At 41.5% G+C, this 16,576-nt stretch overlaps 1 protein-coding gene across 3 annotated transcripts in view; it reads right to left on the reverse strand.

Moving 5' to 3' along the window:
* Positions 1-16,576, reverse strand: part of DAB1 (DAB adaptor protein 1) — a 1,235,135-nt gene that overhangs the window by 668,610 nt on the left and 549,949 nt on the right. The window lies entirely within an intron of this gene.

Consider the following 16,576-nt stretch of genomic DNA (forward strand, 5'->3'; position numbering starts at 1 on the left):
CCAGCAGTGCTGGCAGTACGCTGCCTGGGTTCTGGTCCTGGTCTGTCTTCCCGCTGTGTGGCCTTGGCAGATTGCTTAGACATCCCGTGCCTCCAACTCCTCACAGTAAAGCTGGGATAATAATAGTACCTAGTTTATAGAATTACTATGAGGATAAAAGAAGGCAAAATGCACCAAGAGTTTAATTATGTGTATATTACAGTGTGTGCTCAGTAAGTGGTTATGATTGCAGGTGTGATTATTTGGCATGACAATGAGAGCTAGCCTTGAAGTCAGAAGATGCTGTCACTTACTGTGGAATCCCCTTGACTTCATCTGAAAAATGCAACTCTTCACTGTCCACATCATGCAGAGTATTATAAGGCAGAGTGATGAGAGTGTTTTTTCTGTAATTATAATAAGTGCTTTTTCACAGGTGAGTTAAGTGATCAGATCAGCATTTTACAAGGTTACTACAACCATCCTTTAGAGTATAGACCAGGCTAAGGTGATACAAACAAACCAGCCAGGTGAGACCTGACAAGGGCATTGACCTCCCTCACCCTGGTCAATGCACTTGAAGCAAAATGGACTCATCAAGCAAACTGCAGGGGACTCTACAGGACTCAGTCACAGAGGGAGAAATGTGAAGGCCAATTCCTGGGTTTCAGACCCACTGGACAGTTACCACTGAAATATATGCAGGTAACTATTCAGACTCTGGAGCAGAATCAGAGAGGAAGAAAGAAAGAAATGAAAAAAGAAAAAAGATAACTCAAGTTTGTGGAGAACCTAAACTCCCCATGAAGTGCTGGAGAAACACATTGTAGACTGAGGGCACAACGCAATCAGACTTGGCAGAAGAGGACACACACGTTTGAAGGATATTGTGCTTGTCATTTATCCACAGGAACAATACAGTCCTGCACGGTGCTTAGTCACATATGCAAGTGTGGCCTTCCCACCAAAATGCATGCTAATACTGTACAGCACAAAAATGACTTCTCATATACCCCTGGGTATATTTAGCCAAGTTCTACACATATTAGAGTTTTCAGTAAGTACTTGAATTTAGACAGTTGTTGACTAAAAGATAAGCATTAATTCATCATCAATATTTTTAAGAGCCTATACTAGGCTTTCAGGATATAGAAGACAGAACCAGACATGGCCATGCCCCGAAGACACGGGCTTTCCCTACCCACCTGTCCTTTCCCCGTTTCTTCCCTTCCCCTGACACCCCCTTCTCCTCTCTTCTCTTTTCTTCTCCCCCTGCTTTCTGTCTGCCTGCCTGCTTCTCTCATGCACACACTATGCACACCCACAAATGAGCGCACGTGCACATGCTCCCCGTGCTATGCCATAAAGGGGTTTAGCAGTCAGCAGTCCAACACTAAATCTTTCTGCAGACAGAATCTTTCTGCTCAACACGCCTCTCATCCTCCCACACGACCAGGCTAACCATGGCATGTCCTCCTCCTGGCGATGGATGGTAAAATACGAGAAAACAAGCCTGGCTCCATAGCCAATTCAAAGTCTCTGTCTGCATCATATCTTCTTTAACCCTACTGGCCAAAACAAACCATGAGGCAGAGCCCAAAGCCAAGGTGCAGGTACATGCAATCTGCCTCCAGCAGAAGAACTTGCAAAATGACTTGGCAAACAGGATAGGCATGAGGATAGATATAGAACCATACTTAACTTGGGCAAGTTGTTTTTCACCCCCAGGTATCCTCACTCTTTAAAAGATTGGATCAGATCTGTGTGTCCCATAGTGTGAGATTGAGCTCTCCGGTAGCACGCAAAAGGATTTTATGTGGCAGATGAAATTTAGTGAATTCTTGGATGTGGTATTAAGTAATATTAAGCACATAAAGTAATGAAGATTTGCTTTTGAATTTGATTTCAATATTTCCAGCTACATCAAGGAATAACCACCCCAAAACCCTTGCTGATTTCCCATTCCAGCAATGAGTTAGCAGAACACAGTGTCAAGCTACAATTTCCAAAGGTTGCTTTGTTTTCATTTTATTTATTTTGGCTATATTGTATTTATAGCAATGATGCTAGGTTTATTTATATATGTAAAGTTTCTTTAAAACTATGTGTATTAAATAAAATGTGAGCCTATTTAAAGAAACTAAAAAGTTGATTATTGGTGACATGCAGACAGCAAAATATCACAGCTATGGGGCTTGAATAACTCAAGTCTAAGTAATTCTGGATGTGATGATACTTAAGGTTCTGCAATGCTGATCACTGCCAACTTCAGTGCTCCAGCTGTAGTCTTCACTTTTACCCCAAGGCTTTCCCAGAGGAAGATGATCATTGAGTGGATTGGCCTTCTCTTCTGAAGATTTCTTAGACCTTTCATTCTGCCCGCCCTTCTAAATTTGAGGAACCAGCTGTCAATATAACTACCTAGCCAGATATATTTGATTGACATACTCAACCCTACACAACGGGCCAGAGTCAGTCACCCTGGGGCTGTCCCTGCCCTTGGCATTGTGACATGTGGACCCACATTCCAAATGTCATGTTACATCTCCTCATGACATCAAAGCACCCTTGAGAGCAGGAAACCCTAACAGATGGCTGAAATGCCTTCAAAAAGACTCCCCGAGACAGCCCGGGAGAGGCACAGAGCCCTGTCAGTGGTGACGGGTCATAACATATGCTCAGCAAAAAATGCCGAAGGGAAGAGCGGTCCCTGCACCCACCAAGTCCACAGGAGGCTAGTTATCAGCTGCCTTACGCAGACTGCCATTTGCTTTTGCAAGTGTATTAAATCCTCTATTGTTATCCTTTGTTCCTTGGACTTTGAATAGTCCTCAGAGGTAGTGATGGAAAAGTTTTTATTGAATACATATATTGAATACTTCATTAAAAAGCAAATAAGTAAATAAAGATTGTCTTCCTTTCTGTTTTTCACCGTAGTACACTGCTACTCCGTCTAGTCCCAGATATGCCTACTCTGGACTTTGTGGCTCCTTCAAAAGCCCATGGTTGGTCTTAAAGGGGACTGTAGACCTTCCAAAATTACCTGTAAAGTGTGTGTGTGTGTGTGTGTGTGTGTGTGTGTGTGTGGATGTATATGGATCTCCCTGCAGAAAGGATCTGAAATTTTAGTTTTGATTCTCAGAATCATCCATGTCTCATTAGAAGATTCAGCTATAACAGTGCTCCTTAGATTTTATGGGGCAGAAAAATGTCAAAACTAAACTAACTAAACTAAACTGGGAGGCAATGCAAGGTAAAAATGTTTCCCTCTAATAGTAACATTAAGAAAAACATCTGTGCTCTGGCTGGTGTGGCTGAGTGGATTGAGTGCCAGCCTGCAAACCGAAGGGTCGCCAGTTTGATTCCCAGTCAGGGCACATGCCTGGGTTGCAGGCCAGGTCCCCAGCAGAGGGTGCACAAGAGGCAACCACACATTGATGCTTATCTCCCTCCCTTTCTCCTTCCCTTCCCCTATCTCTAAAACAAAATAAAATCTTTAAAAAATTTTGCCACTTGCCAACAGCATAATTTCAAAAATGTTACTTCAGTGTAGTAGGACATGAAAAAAAAATAAGGGTGTCCATTAACCCAGATTAAAAACATAAGTTTAGCTTTGTTAAAAAATAATTACATTGTCGATTTCCATTTTCATTCCACTAGTGGCCAGTGCCAATCTGGGGACAAGGATTTGAGAAGCATTGTTGTCAGGGTGGGAAATTCCTGCCCAGCCTGCAAGTCTTTAGGAAACTGTGCCTTTCTCTGGGTTGGCAGGAGCTGAGTCCACAGCTTCCTGTCTGTTTCTTGACTACCCTAAGGAAGTCCTTTATCTCTGATCCCACTCTGCTGTGACACCAGGCACTATACTCCAAGGCAAGGACAGTAGATTCAGTGCAGCAGTTCATTCTGAGAGCTATTGACTATGTCCCTCACATGGGCTGGGCCCTGAGCTGGGCATCAGACAAGAGAAGTGAAATGCACTATTTCTTCCTATCAGGGGCTCACATTGTAGTGAAAGAGACAACAGAAATGGTCTAAGTGGGCACCATCACCCACCCCACTTCCTTCTCCTCCCATTGCCAAATGAGCAAAGGAAATGAGGAATGATGATACAGAGGCTGTATTACAATAATCCATACTTCTATTCAATGTGGGGAACCCCAGTGGAGATTGAATGATTGAATTCTCCTCCCCAAAGAAATTCAAAATGCCTCTTGCTTTTAGAAGTGTGTGCAGAGAATACAGAGAGTACAGTGTAGAAAGTGCACTTAGAATGCAGCCAGGAAGGGGACAGACCTGTCGGAGGGGGTCAGGCCTTTAGTCACGCTTTGGCAAGACTCAGCTCTTAAAGTACGTTCTAAAAATGTGCCCGTGCAGAGACTGGGGCTTCATTCACTGTAGCCCTGATAGCCCAAAGGAAGCAACCGGCGCTACAGCATACGTTGAAAAGGCACAGCACGACACAAGGGGAGACAGCCAGCAGAATCTGGAGGACAAGTGCAGACCACACCAAAACAGAAATGCTCCTCCTGACTACAGAGTTCAAGTGAGGGAAACTAGAAGGTGATTTTAGAATCCTCTGTACAGTACGCAGAGCTGTAGATAAGCTTAGGAGGGCTTTCATTCTTGATAGCATGTTTGCTTTTCATTTCCCTTCTTTGCTGTTTCCATAAACTGCTGAGTTAAGAGAACCTCACTGGCTAGTTTTACATAGAGAAATCTGAATTGAGGGATATGCTGCCAGATAACTACGATAAGCAGTTATCAATGGTGAAAGTAGCTAGGTAAGTTGCCACTCTCAAGTAAGTTGCAAAGACTACCATACATGGTCTCTCAACACGTGATAGGGATATTTCCCTTCAATAGAGAAACCAAGACACAGAAAGGTTAATTACCTTGACAAAGGCTGCAAAGGTGGCCAAGGGCACCAGGGGCCTCAATGAGTTTAGTTCAAAGGAAGCAACCAGCTTCAGGTCCAAAGGGGTCAGGACTTCAGGTCTCAGCTGCCATTCCCTTACTCAGTCCTGAATGTTTGCCACATCAAGATTAAATGCTGTTCATAAAAATCATTGAATGGTTGTCCCTTGTTCCTCTTAGGAAAGGGAACTGTGAATAGTATAAAGAAAAGATAAATTAGAAACTTGGAAAACATAAATAAATTTTAGAATGGGTCAGAGTATAAGACCTAGAAGGAATTCAGAAGCTCTCCTGCCATACTAGATGGAAATACGGAGGTACACAATGATATAATGACATGATTAGTTTTTGTGCAACAAATTACTCACAGGAGGGATTAGAATTCAGTTCCCCAACATCCTAGCCCCGTGTCCACATCAACCACACCAGGCATACAGAGGATGCTACACCAACCAATGAAGAATTGAGCCACGAAGAAGAAATTTTCATTAGAGAGAAAGACTTTTTTTCAGAGTCCAGACTTTTAAGGACACTTCATTTTGCTGTCAAGGGAGGCTGTGGGGACATAGTCCCTGGGCAAATATATATAGGAATTTTTTGCTTTTTTTTTTTTTTGCTGTAGTCTTAGGCAGAGAACTGGAATACCCCCTGCCACCCCCTCAAATAGGTCCATTTTATTTCCTGAACGAAGAGCTGTGACTCCAACACATCAAGACTAGAGGACAACTTTAATATTATCCCCAAGTTCAAAGGTTTCACTTTCTTATTTGCTGCTTCTAAAGCCCTGAGCCTTTGAGCTTGGGTTTTGTAAGAAGAAGAGCCAGGCTGCTGAGAAGTGTGAAAGCGGATTCCATTTCCACTCCGAGGGCAGCCTCTTGGGGAAGCATATCCAGGCGTGACTCAATTTTCTCCTAACCCCACTCCCCTCAGGCTTTCTCTCTCCCCCCACAGCAAAGCAGCTCTCGTCAAGGTCACCGGTGACCTTCATGCTGCTGGATGCAATGGTCAGCTCAGTCCTTATTGACTGTCAGCATCATGCGGCACAGTTGGTCACCCTCCTCCTGGAAGCACATTCTGCCCTTGACTTCCAGGTTGCCACTCTCCCCTGGTTTTCCTCTTCCTCCTCTCCTCAAACTCTAAACAGCACAGCAATGAAGGTCTCCATCCTTGGACACCTTCTCTCCAACAAGACTCACTCCTTAGGTGATCTCAGCCGGTTTCATGACTTACATAGCACCTATCACCTCTCAGGTGACAATTTCCAAATTTGATCAACTCTACCTTCAGAACAGAGTCTAACCACTTTTCACTATCACCAGAACCGTGACCATCATCTCCTACCTGGATTATTGCAACAGTCACCTGATGTCCTTCCCTGTGCCCACCCTTGCTCCTCTATAATTAATTTTCCACCCAGGTGTGATCCTTTTTGAGTGTTTGTTGAAATCTCTCTACTCTTGCTGTTCAGAGCTCAAACTCATGAGCTTTGGAAGTTGTTTGGCTTAGTGTTCCCTAATAGTCCTTTGCCTAACTGAATACGGTTTACCTTGTGCACACATAGGTTAGTATTCAGCAACAATCTTCAGGGGACCCATATACATATTCCTGGAGTTCTTTCTGTCTCTCTCCCAACCTCTTCTCTAGAACCCTGTCTTGCTACTTTCAAATGTCTCAGTCTCTCTGGACTCTGATCATTACCCCCTCAATTCCTGAGCTGGCCCTGGGGAGCTCGGATTCTCTCTCCCTCTGCTAGAATCCAGAAAGTGCCTCCAGGCAGAGAGCAAGAGCAAGTGTGGCTTTCGCCTCACTTGTTTTCCTTTTCTCAGGAATCACATTGCTGAGCTGTCAGTTTGCTCATGGCTACAATCAGCTGTTTCTTATACTTTGTTCAGTTTTCTAGTTATTTGCAGTGTAAAGGTGGGTCAGTAGCAATTATTCTAATATGGTCGAAATACAGAAATACAGGTTCCAGAATGTCTTTTAATATAACCTCAGGGGCTATTTTTATGCACAAAGATTGAATTTAGAACCCCAGTTCTTCCATTCACTGGCTGTGATCACTACATAGACAAATAAGTTCTCCGGACCTCAGTTTACTGGTCTGTAACTTTCAGATCCTGGATGCTACCACACAGGATAGTAGTTGTAAGGACCGCCTGATCTAAAGTCCTCCCGCCTTCCTTTCTCCCTCCCTGCCTCTCACAAGGACTCTCCAGGAGGTGGGGCATCAGGAGCAAAGGCCAGGAAAACTCCTGCCTGCACTGAGTTGACCTCCTGGTGAGGATCTATATGAAAACAAATAAAGAAGGTATTTCAGATTGTGCAAAATTCTGTGAAGGAAATAAAGGAGTGATGTGATGAGAGAGTGACTGAGGAAGAACTTTACATGTGGCCACTAGGGAGGTCTTCTCTGAGGAGCTAACCCTGGAGTTAAGACCTGAACAGGAAAGACCATGAAAGTGACAAGAGAGCACCGGGCACTCCAGGCAGAGGGATCACCCGTGACAAAAGCTTGGGGGTGTGAAGTAGCACATTTATTGTAAACTGAAAGGGCAGCGTGAGGGGTGCAAGTAAAAGAGACCAGTTGTACAAGATGACCTTGGAGAGACAGGCATGGAGGGACCAAGTCACGTGTGCCTTGTGGGACAAAGTTAAGGGTTAAATGCCATCATAGGAATTCTACTGTTTTGTTTTCTAAAAAGCGGAGTAGTGATGAAATATAATTTCTGGTTTTTCAAAATCATCCCATCTCTTTATAAAAATTCTCAACAGTGTTATAATTTTAAAGGTCTGTTGATAAAATTTAAATCAAATTTCACTAATATTGACTTAGTAGCTACCCTATGCCAGGTATTTGGGGAACCAAATAAATAAGATTTTCCCTGACAGCCTGAATCTCAAAACCTTGTGCAGAAGTCAGACACGGGCCAAGTAACAGAGGCACTTCCTCACCATTACCGAGAAGAAAAAAGGAAAATGGACAGTGGGCTAAAGATTGATGCTAAGTCTGCAAACTCTCCCGAGACAGTTTCCACGCTGCACGGCACCTTCCCTCTCCAGGTGCCCTGTGACGGTGTGTGTCTGCTGTGTGTCTGTCCGCGTCAGGAAGACAGGTCTGAGACCTCGGAAACCGGTTTCCATTCTTCCTACCTGACAGTTCTGATCTCTTCACCTGGCTCAGCCGTTGATCCTGAGACAGGAGAGTGAGGTTTTAAATGATAAAAGAAAAAAAAGTCACACCTACTTCAATGGATTTTAGGCTTGAGGAATGGGCACAGGCAGATAATCCTCAAGTGATCATGGTGTGAAGCCAAGGCTCCAAACTGAGTACCCTATTACCAGAACCCAAACAGGAACCATCAGGACTCTGAACATGCGGAGTTTCCATTTCTCAAGTTACCCATCCACCCCCCGCCCCCTGTCAGCGGCAGGCCAGTAACATTTCTCATGCATTTCTAACACACTGAGCTTCTGTGCCTTTCTTAACTGCACACAGCAGAGGCATTTCAATTAAAGTTACGCCGAGGAGAAGGCAAACGTGGAAAAGCAAGGAAAATAACTGAAACAGATTATGAGAATAATTTGATAAATATTCACCAAACTAAAACTGTTTATTTACTAAGCAACGTAACCCTGTCAGAGGGGTATTCTTCATTATGCTTAAATCTCCTTTAACAACTGATACCTACAGATTTACTTTTTACTATGCATTCAAATAGACATGGTTTGCTATTTTATATTTAACATAGATTCATTATTTAAAAAATAGAAATTTCAAAAAGTGGAAATTACCAAGAGGAAAAAAAAGACCCGTATTTTAAGAGGTGTACAAATTGGTACCTATTTTGAAAAGTAGAAAAAGGAAAAAAAATCACCATACTCCCACTACTATCCACTTTAAATCTGCATGTCTGTATTGATGCATATTTTATATATTTGAGATCATACCATATATACATTTTTGCTGCCTAATTATTTTTTCATTTCCTTATTATACATCTCATACTGTTGGATTATTGTTATAGCTGAATAACTTTATATCCCGTAGATATAATCATTCTCTATGGTGGAGGTGAGAACAAGGTATTTCATTTAGGCTGCTTCCATTGAAGCTATTTGTAAATCCAATAGTATAGCCAACAGAATGGGATATAAAACAACAGCTTTCAAAAACCCCACCACCAGTTCACAGGGGTGCAAAGCAAATGTTAACAACAGGTATTATTTGGTGATAGCTATTTTATGCCTTGAATTTGGCTAAAATCTTTACTTACTTGACCTCTTTTAAAACTCAAAAATACCTCTAAAGTGAGTGCATTCCTATTTTACAGATGAAGAAACAGGCTCCCAGATAATAAGCATGTTACTTAAATTATACAATTGTGTAAACAGCAGAGATGAGATTTAAACAGAGGCCTATACGATTCTGAAGCTTTTTACCAGATTTGGACACAGAATAATTATCACTTGGGTCTTTGGATTTTGTTAAAAGAATGGGGGCGGGGAGGAGAGCAAATGCGTAGATGATTTGGTGCTGACTAAGCTGGGAAGACTGATTATATTAAATATAATGAGTAATTTGGCCCCTTGAAGACAGTAGAACTGATTTGGATCTTTACTTTTCTGGGCAGGTTTATGATCCAAATGTCCCCAGGGCACAGTTTTCTTTATTATGTCAAGATGCACAGTCTTGGGAAGTTTAAATAGACAACAGGTACAGAGGGAAAAGTGACTAACTTTTAATATACTTTCAATATTCTAGGAGTTCAAAAAGCATTAATTCACTAATTCTACACACTGGAAAGCAATTACAATTAAACCTATTTTACAGATGAGAAAACATTCTGCAATGTTCATTTAATTCATCTCCCCTACACTGTAGACTTTTGCTACCTTGGAGGTTATTAATCTCACTGGTAGTCAAATAGTATCTAGGGTAATTATTTCCCTTTTCAGATAGACTCCTTTTTCTTCCAACCAGAAGGCAACAAGCTTAAAGGCAGAGAATTCTCTTAAAACTAGAAATAAAATTGGAATTGCTAAATTGCAATCAACTTCATTAAACTGGCTCATATTTTACCCATGAAAAATAGGAAAAGAGAGGACAGATGACTAGGCTAAAGAGACATGGCTTTATAAATCTCATTGCAGAGCTAGACATTCAAGCCTCTGGCTTAGATCTTGATGTACTGTTATATATTGGTGATGTATGACTTCCCATATTTTCCAGGGTGCACGTGGGATTAAACTGGCTAAGATCCCCCGAGATTATTTTGTTACCATTCACGCCAAGAGCATGCCATAACCTAGAAGGCCCCATCACCTCTACCTTCTAGAACCTACCTGTCTCTCTCTTGCCCAACGTTAGTAAATTGGTCAAGTTTTCTTTTTTAAATAAAATAGGAGAAGGGTTAAAGACAAAAAAGGTATTATCTTAGGTGCTTTTTAATTTTTCCTGGTAGGAAGGTCAGGGTTTGGAGCTAACGCATTGAACACCTAATGTCACATGGCTGCCCACTATTGGCAGCTACTGCTTTCTTAATGACAATGGTAATTGGGTGTGTGTAACAAGAAGTCATTACAATAAATAGATTGATTCTAGTTTGAAGCTTGAACACCACCATCTGCGATGAATTTAGAGACGGTGCAAGGGGAGGGGTAGCTCTGTGCACAACTAAGGAAACCACTTAGCGTGAATGGTTGAAAACAGCCAGTGTTCAACAAGTCAGTCTGTGCATCGTCTAAATATTTCAGCAGCCCCTTGTACAAATTTTGAATTCCCCTACAGTTTTCCACAATGCTAATATTCATTGTTCAGAAGGTACTTTATTTTTAACTGTTCATTTGATTAATGTCAATATGTCAGACACTGTATTAACATAGACGTTTTTAATAGCTAGTATTAATAAGACCTTAGTATGTGCCAGGTACTATGATATGTACTGCCAAAGCTTTATTTTAATTTAATTTTGACACAATCCTATCAATACTCTCATTGTTCCTAACTTATAAATGTAGGTAGAGATTGAGGCTTCTTGAAATAGGCTTGCCCATGAATACACAGCTGGCAAGAAATAATAAAAGTTACCATGTCTAGAGTTATTTCTATGTACTTGATACTGCTTGACACTGCTTGAAGCTAACCCTACCTATGAGATAGGTGTTACTATAGATGCATAAAATGGGCCCATTTTATAGATGAAGAAACTGAACCCTAGAGAATGCTAGTAAGTGGTAGGGTGAAGCTTCATACCCAGGCAGCTTGACTCTAGAGCCTGGGCTCTTGGACATTACATTGGGATGCTTCTCCACATTGGTCATCTTGCTTATTATTTGTAACTCAGCCAGATAACAAAGCTCTCACCACATCTATTGGAGGGCATGGTTGGACTCTGGGGAAAACATTAAGGATAAAATACCACTACTGTTTTTTTTTAATAGCTAACCCTACACAATAGCATTAAAAACACAAACATAAAATACTTATGGATAGATCTAAGTAATGCAGTTTTGTATGCTGCTACTATAAAAATAATTTAGAGGATTTAAAAATGTAAATAAATGGGGAGAAAGTGAACTGGAAAACCCAATATCATTAACAAATAAATTAATCTATGTATTCAATGCAATTTTGAACAAAATGTTAGTGGGTATTTTTTAAAAAGAATAAACAGGCTAATTATAAAATTATATAAAAGTATAGAAAACAAAACTGGCTAAAACAATCTGAAAAAGGAAGAACAAGTTAGCAGACTCAGACCATTGATTTCAGGACTTAGTATAGGACTGCAGTACTCAAGGCTGGTGATGCTGTAAGGATAAACAGACACGTTGATGGCAGGGAAGACAGAGTCCAGACAGAGGCCTTCACGTAGATAGATAGCCAGTTTGTTTTTTGACTGGGTACAATGGTAATCTAATGGAGAAAGGGTAATCTTTTCAACAAATGGTGCCAGGATAACTAGTTGCCCATATGCAAAGACAACAACACCCTGATACCACATGGAAAAATGAATTCAAAATGAATTATAGGCCTAAATTAAAAATATAAAATGGTAAAACTTTTGGAGAAAATATAGGAGAAATTTTTTGTAATTTGGGGGTAGGAAAAAATATTTGTATAGGACATGAATGTATAAACCATAAATGAAAGAGATGATAAATTAAACTTCATCAAAATAAAAAAGTTTGGCTCTTAAAAAAGACTGTGAAGACTATAAAAGACAAATCACAGGGTGAGCAAAAATACCTGCAAACCAGATCTGTTAAAGGACCTGTATTCAGAATGCCCCAGACTTCTTACAACTCAGTAATAATAACACAATTTAAAAAATGAGAAAAGATTGAAATAGATGCTTTATCAAAGAAGAAAAATCAGTGACAAATAAGCACATGAAAACATGCTCAGCATCATTTATCATTAGGGAAATAAAAATTAAACCATAATTAGGTACTGCTTATACATACCAGAATGACTAAGTTAACAACAAAAACCTAATAATAATAATAATATCAAATGATGGAGAGACTATGGAGCAAGTGGAATTCTCATAAATTATTGGTGGAAAGCAAATGTTACAGTGACTTTGGGAAACATGTTTAAGCAGTTTCTTATAAAGCTAAATATATACTTAACCCATGACCCAGAAATCCCACCGTAGGTATTTACTGACGGGAAATGAAAACATATGTCTACACAAAGACTTGTACATGAATATTTATGGTAACTTTATTCACAAAAGCCCCAAAGTAGAAATAGCACACATCCATCACCTGGGAGATGGATACAAAGAAAATGGGGACATTCATGCAATGGAACACCACTTAGCGATAAGAATGAACAAACTATTGTACTTATGTGTAACAACATGGATACTTTTAAAAGCATTATGCCAAGTGAAAGAAGCCAGACACACAGGGCTACACTGTACAATTCCATTTACATGACACTTTACAAAAGGCAAGACTAGGAACAGAAACCGGATCAGCGGTGGCCAGAGATGAGAAGGGGGGAGAGTACTCACTGCTCAGGAGTATGAGGAAATTTTGTCGGGTGATAGAAATAATCTGAATGCTGATTTTGGTGCTAGTTACATAACCATACCTAGGTATCATAACAATTCAACCTTTACATCAAATAGAGGCAAATTGCTCTCTGGATGTAAGTTATACCTCAGGAAACCTGACTTAGAACTACGAAGCAATAAAGAGCCACCTAAAGAGCTTGTTGAAAGATTGCTGGGCTTTACTCCCAGAGCTTCTGATTTTGTCTGAGGTCTGGGGAGTAGGAGCAGGTGACATTTTGAATTTCTAATAAATCTCCAGGTGATGTGGAGGGTGCTAGTTGGGGGACCCTACATTGAGAAACACTGTCCTAGCTATAATGGGGCATGGTGCTCAGTCCCTGGAATGGAATAGGTTCTCCTGCTGTAGGCTCTTTGTCCCTTATAAACACATCAGTCTCCAGGAATGGTCCCTCGGGCCTTCTTCATTCAGCCAATGATGCCGCCAGATTTAGATGCCCAGGGTTTTGCCTTTTCTCTGCAGGCCCTCTGTGGCTGTGTCTCAGGGCACTGCCATCCCCTCATTGCCATGGTCTAGTGGAGCCCTGGCCATGGGAACAGGCTGCTGGAGAGCTGGTCCCTCTGCCTCCTTCCACGATTTCTTCTTCTCTTCTCTCCAGCTATGCAGGAAAGGCACTCGGTGTCTCCCCGCCAGTCATGTGCCCCCTCTATTTCCCACCCCTGCTCAAGAAAGCATCTCTTTGCTTCTGTGGGTAGACTTCGGGGCCAGGCAGAGGGAATCTGAATGTTATCTCTGCCACTGAACGGTGTGTAACTCAAGAGAACCCACCTACTTTATCTCCTCTGAGCCTGTTTTTGCTCACTGAAAGGAAGGTGACACATTTTACTCCACAGGGATCGCACATTTATGTTGTGAGTATGAACAACCAGATTTTGATGGAGACTCTTCATGTTGCCTCAGAATTGGCAGATAAAACCCAAAGCTGAGAAAAAAGGATTCATACCTAAAGATTGCAGCAGCAACCAAAGCCAGGGATTTCTCTTATGCCTTACCACAAACCAGCAAAACTGACTTTGCTATTGCCCCCGCTTCTCCAACCATTACTACATTCTCCCCTCCTTCACTTATAACAAAGAAAAACAAAAACCCTGGAGAGCGCTGAGAAAGACATCACTAGAGGCCTTGGCAGGTTGGAGAGTTTGGTGCAGAAGCTTTTTCATCTACCTGAGCCATCACCTGCCTGCCCCCAAGCAAGGCAGAGGATGTACAGAGAAGATCCTTCCCAAAGACTGGGGTGCCTGCTGGGGGAAAGCCTGGAGTTTTCTGTTTAGATAGCTAATTGTACAGCACACTGACTACACTGCTTCTTTTGCCCATGAGACAACAGGGAAAAGAAAATTGGGGAGAAATGGTGGGCAGACAGGCATACCCTAAATCCTCCCTTATTCCCATGATGTGAATGACAAGGATGAATGATATGCTGTGGGTCAAAGGTCCCGGATGGTTGACCGAGAGGTCTTGATGGCTGACCAAGAGGATTTCTCACAAGACAAGGCGTCCCAGTGGCAAGAAGCTTTGGTGTAGGCTTCCAGGGTGTCTGCTGCATTGGACCCTCTTGGAAACCCCACACATATGCTCTATGAGAAGTGCTGAGGGACAGTGAGGGTCCCCAGGGAATCAGCAACAACCAACCAGTGGGGAACTACTACTATTTAGAGGGAGTAAGAAAGCAGTGTTTGCCCCTCCAGCCTCCAACATTAGAGAAGAATGTTGAAAAGGGAGGGAGAAGTGTCTGAGAGCCAGCCCCCAACCCCTTTCCTCAGCATGTCCCGTAAACCACAGTTCTGGCTGCACAGGAGAGGGGCAGATGGGAAATCCAGCATGGGACTGGGGCTGTACACTGGGTGAACACTTAATACCAGAAAATGATGGGACATCTATACATTCTACCCATGGTATCATTAAGGAATGAGAAAAGGGGGGTTTACAAGGATATTGCAAGTTGTGGGTTGGATTCCTCAATAAATTGGTTAACACTTCTGTAAAGCACCTGGTACACCACACTGCACACACTCACTTATGCTCACGCACACGCATTTGTGTATTTACAGCATATACTCTTAGAAATAATAAAAATAACAGTATTAATGATAATAATTGTAAAAAGGAATATGACACCTTTATTCTATATAGTCCTGATCTGTATTCACTTGAACTTGTGAATTCTTGTGACAAGTTTAATTAGGGAAATATCTACCTTCAAGTAGCTTAAGCCTATTAGAGATGCTCAAACCTATAGAAAACATGCAGAAAACTATCTAGTTTTCTACAAACTATCTAGTACAAAAGAAGGACCTACCCTTTTTTAGCTAAAATTTTCTGGGAATTTTTAAATTTCTCACTATGCCACAGGCCCCATGTAGAACTTGACATTTATTACCTTGTCATAACAGCCCTTCCAGACAGGTATGCATTATGATCTGTTTACACATACCCCTCCTCCTCCTTCTCTTGCTATTCCTACTTTTATTTTTGCTAGCTACTATTATTTGAGTTCCTACCAGCTACTAGGTGCGGTGCATCCTTTAGGCAACTGTATAAAGATATGACTATTTTATTGGTAGGAAGTGAAAAAACATAGATTTTATAACCAGATAGACTGGAGTTCAAATCCTGGGTCTATTACTTACCATGTGAACTTGGGCTGTTTAACCTCTCTGACCCTCAGTTTTCTTCTAATAATGCCTACCTTGCAGGGTATGACGAGACATCAATGTGACAGTGTATGTGAAACACCTCCCACAGTGCCCAGCATGGAATTTGTTTTCAACAAACACTTGTTCCTAATCTCTGCAGACCCAAAGGGAAGCAGTTCATAGAGGGCACGAGACCTGGGCCCCCAACCCTCCCCACTGAATGTCCAGAGAGCCTCAGACATCCAACTTAGAGAGTGTCTTTCGAGACTCTCCAATCAGTCTCTCTGGGCTTGACCACTCCTCAATCTCTGAGCACGCTTAGTTCTTAATCAACTTCCTCTTGTCAGGACTCACCTTTATTCCTTCCAAATGCTATTGTCTCTCCTCTAGAAGGGAATTTATGCTCGCTCCTAGCATTCATCTCCCAGCCACTCCTGTTAACAATCACTGAAGCAAAGAATTAATTTTTTAAAGGAATGTCTACATCTTCTTGTCAATAAATTACATTGGGTGAGTTTATGAGGCCCCACCAACCTTCCCTTTGAGGATTTATTGGACATATACTTGCAAAACACATTATTTATCTCTGTCCCTACTGTTGTCTTCCCTCTATTCTCATCTTGGCATTCCCTTATCAATTTGGTTTTGTCTCTTAAAATTACTGTAATCTCACCAGGCTTTGTGCATAGCTTAGACATTATGCAGGTTCCTGTTATTCTCAGTGACTTTTCCTTTTGTTTCCTCTTGTTATTGCCTGACCTATTCACAGGGTAGAGCAAAAGTAGGTTTATGGATGTGAGTACACAAAACACAAAAATTCTTCTACTGTGATTCATTAATTATTATATTATTTTCCATTCGAACAACTGTATACCTACTTTTATTGGTAGGTGGCAGGTAGGCATTGAAAGTCTATATCCCTATACCTTTGAGGACCTTCTTTTGCTATTTGTCCTTTATGC

The sequence above is a fragment of the Artibeus jamaicensis genome, unplaced genomic scaffold, assembly GCF_021234435.1.
Source record: "Artibeus jamaicensis isolate MK-2021 breed Jamaican fruit bat unplaced genomic scaffold, CSHL_Jam_final scaffold_1019, whole genome shotgun sequence".
Lineage (NCBI taxonomy): Eukaryota > Metazoa > Chordata > Mammalia > Chiroptera > Phyllostomidae > Artibeus > Artibeus jamaicensis.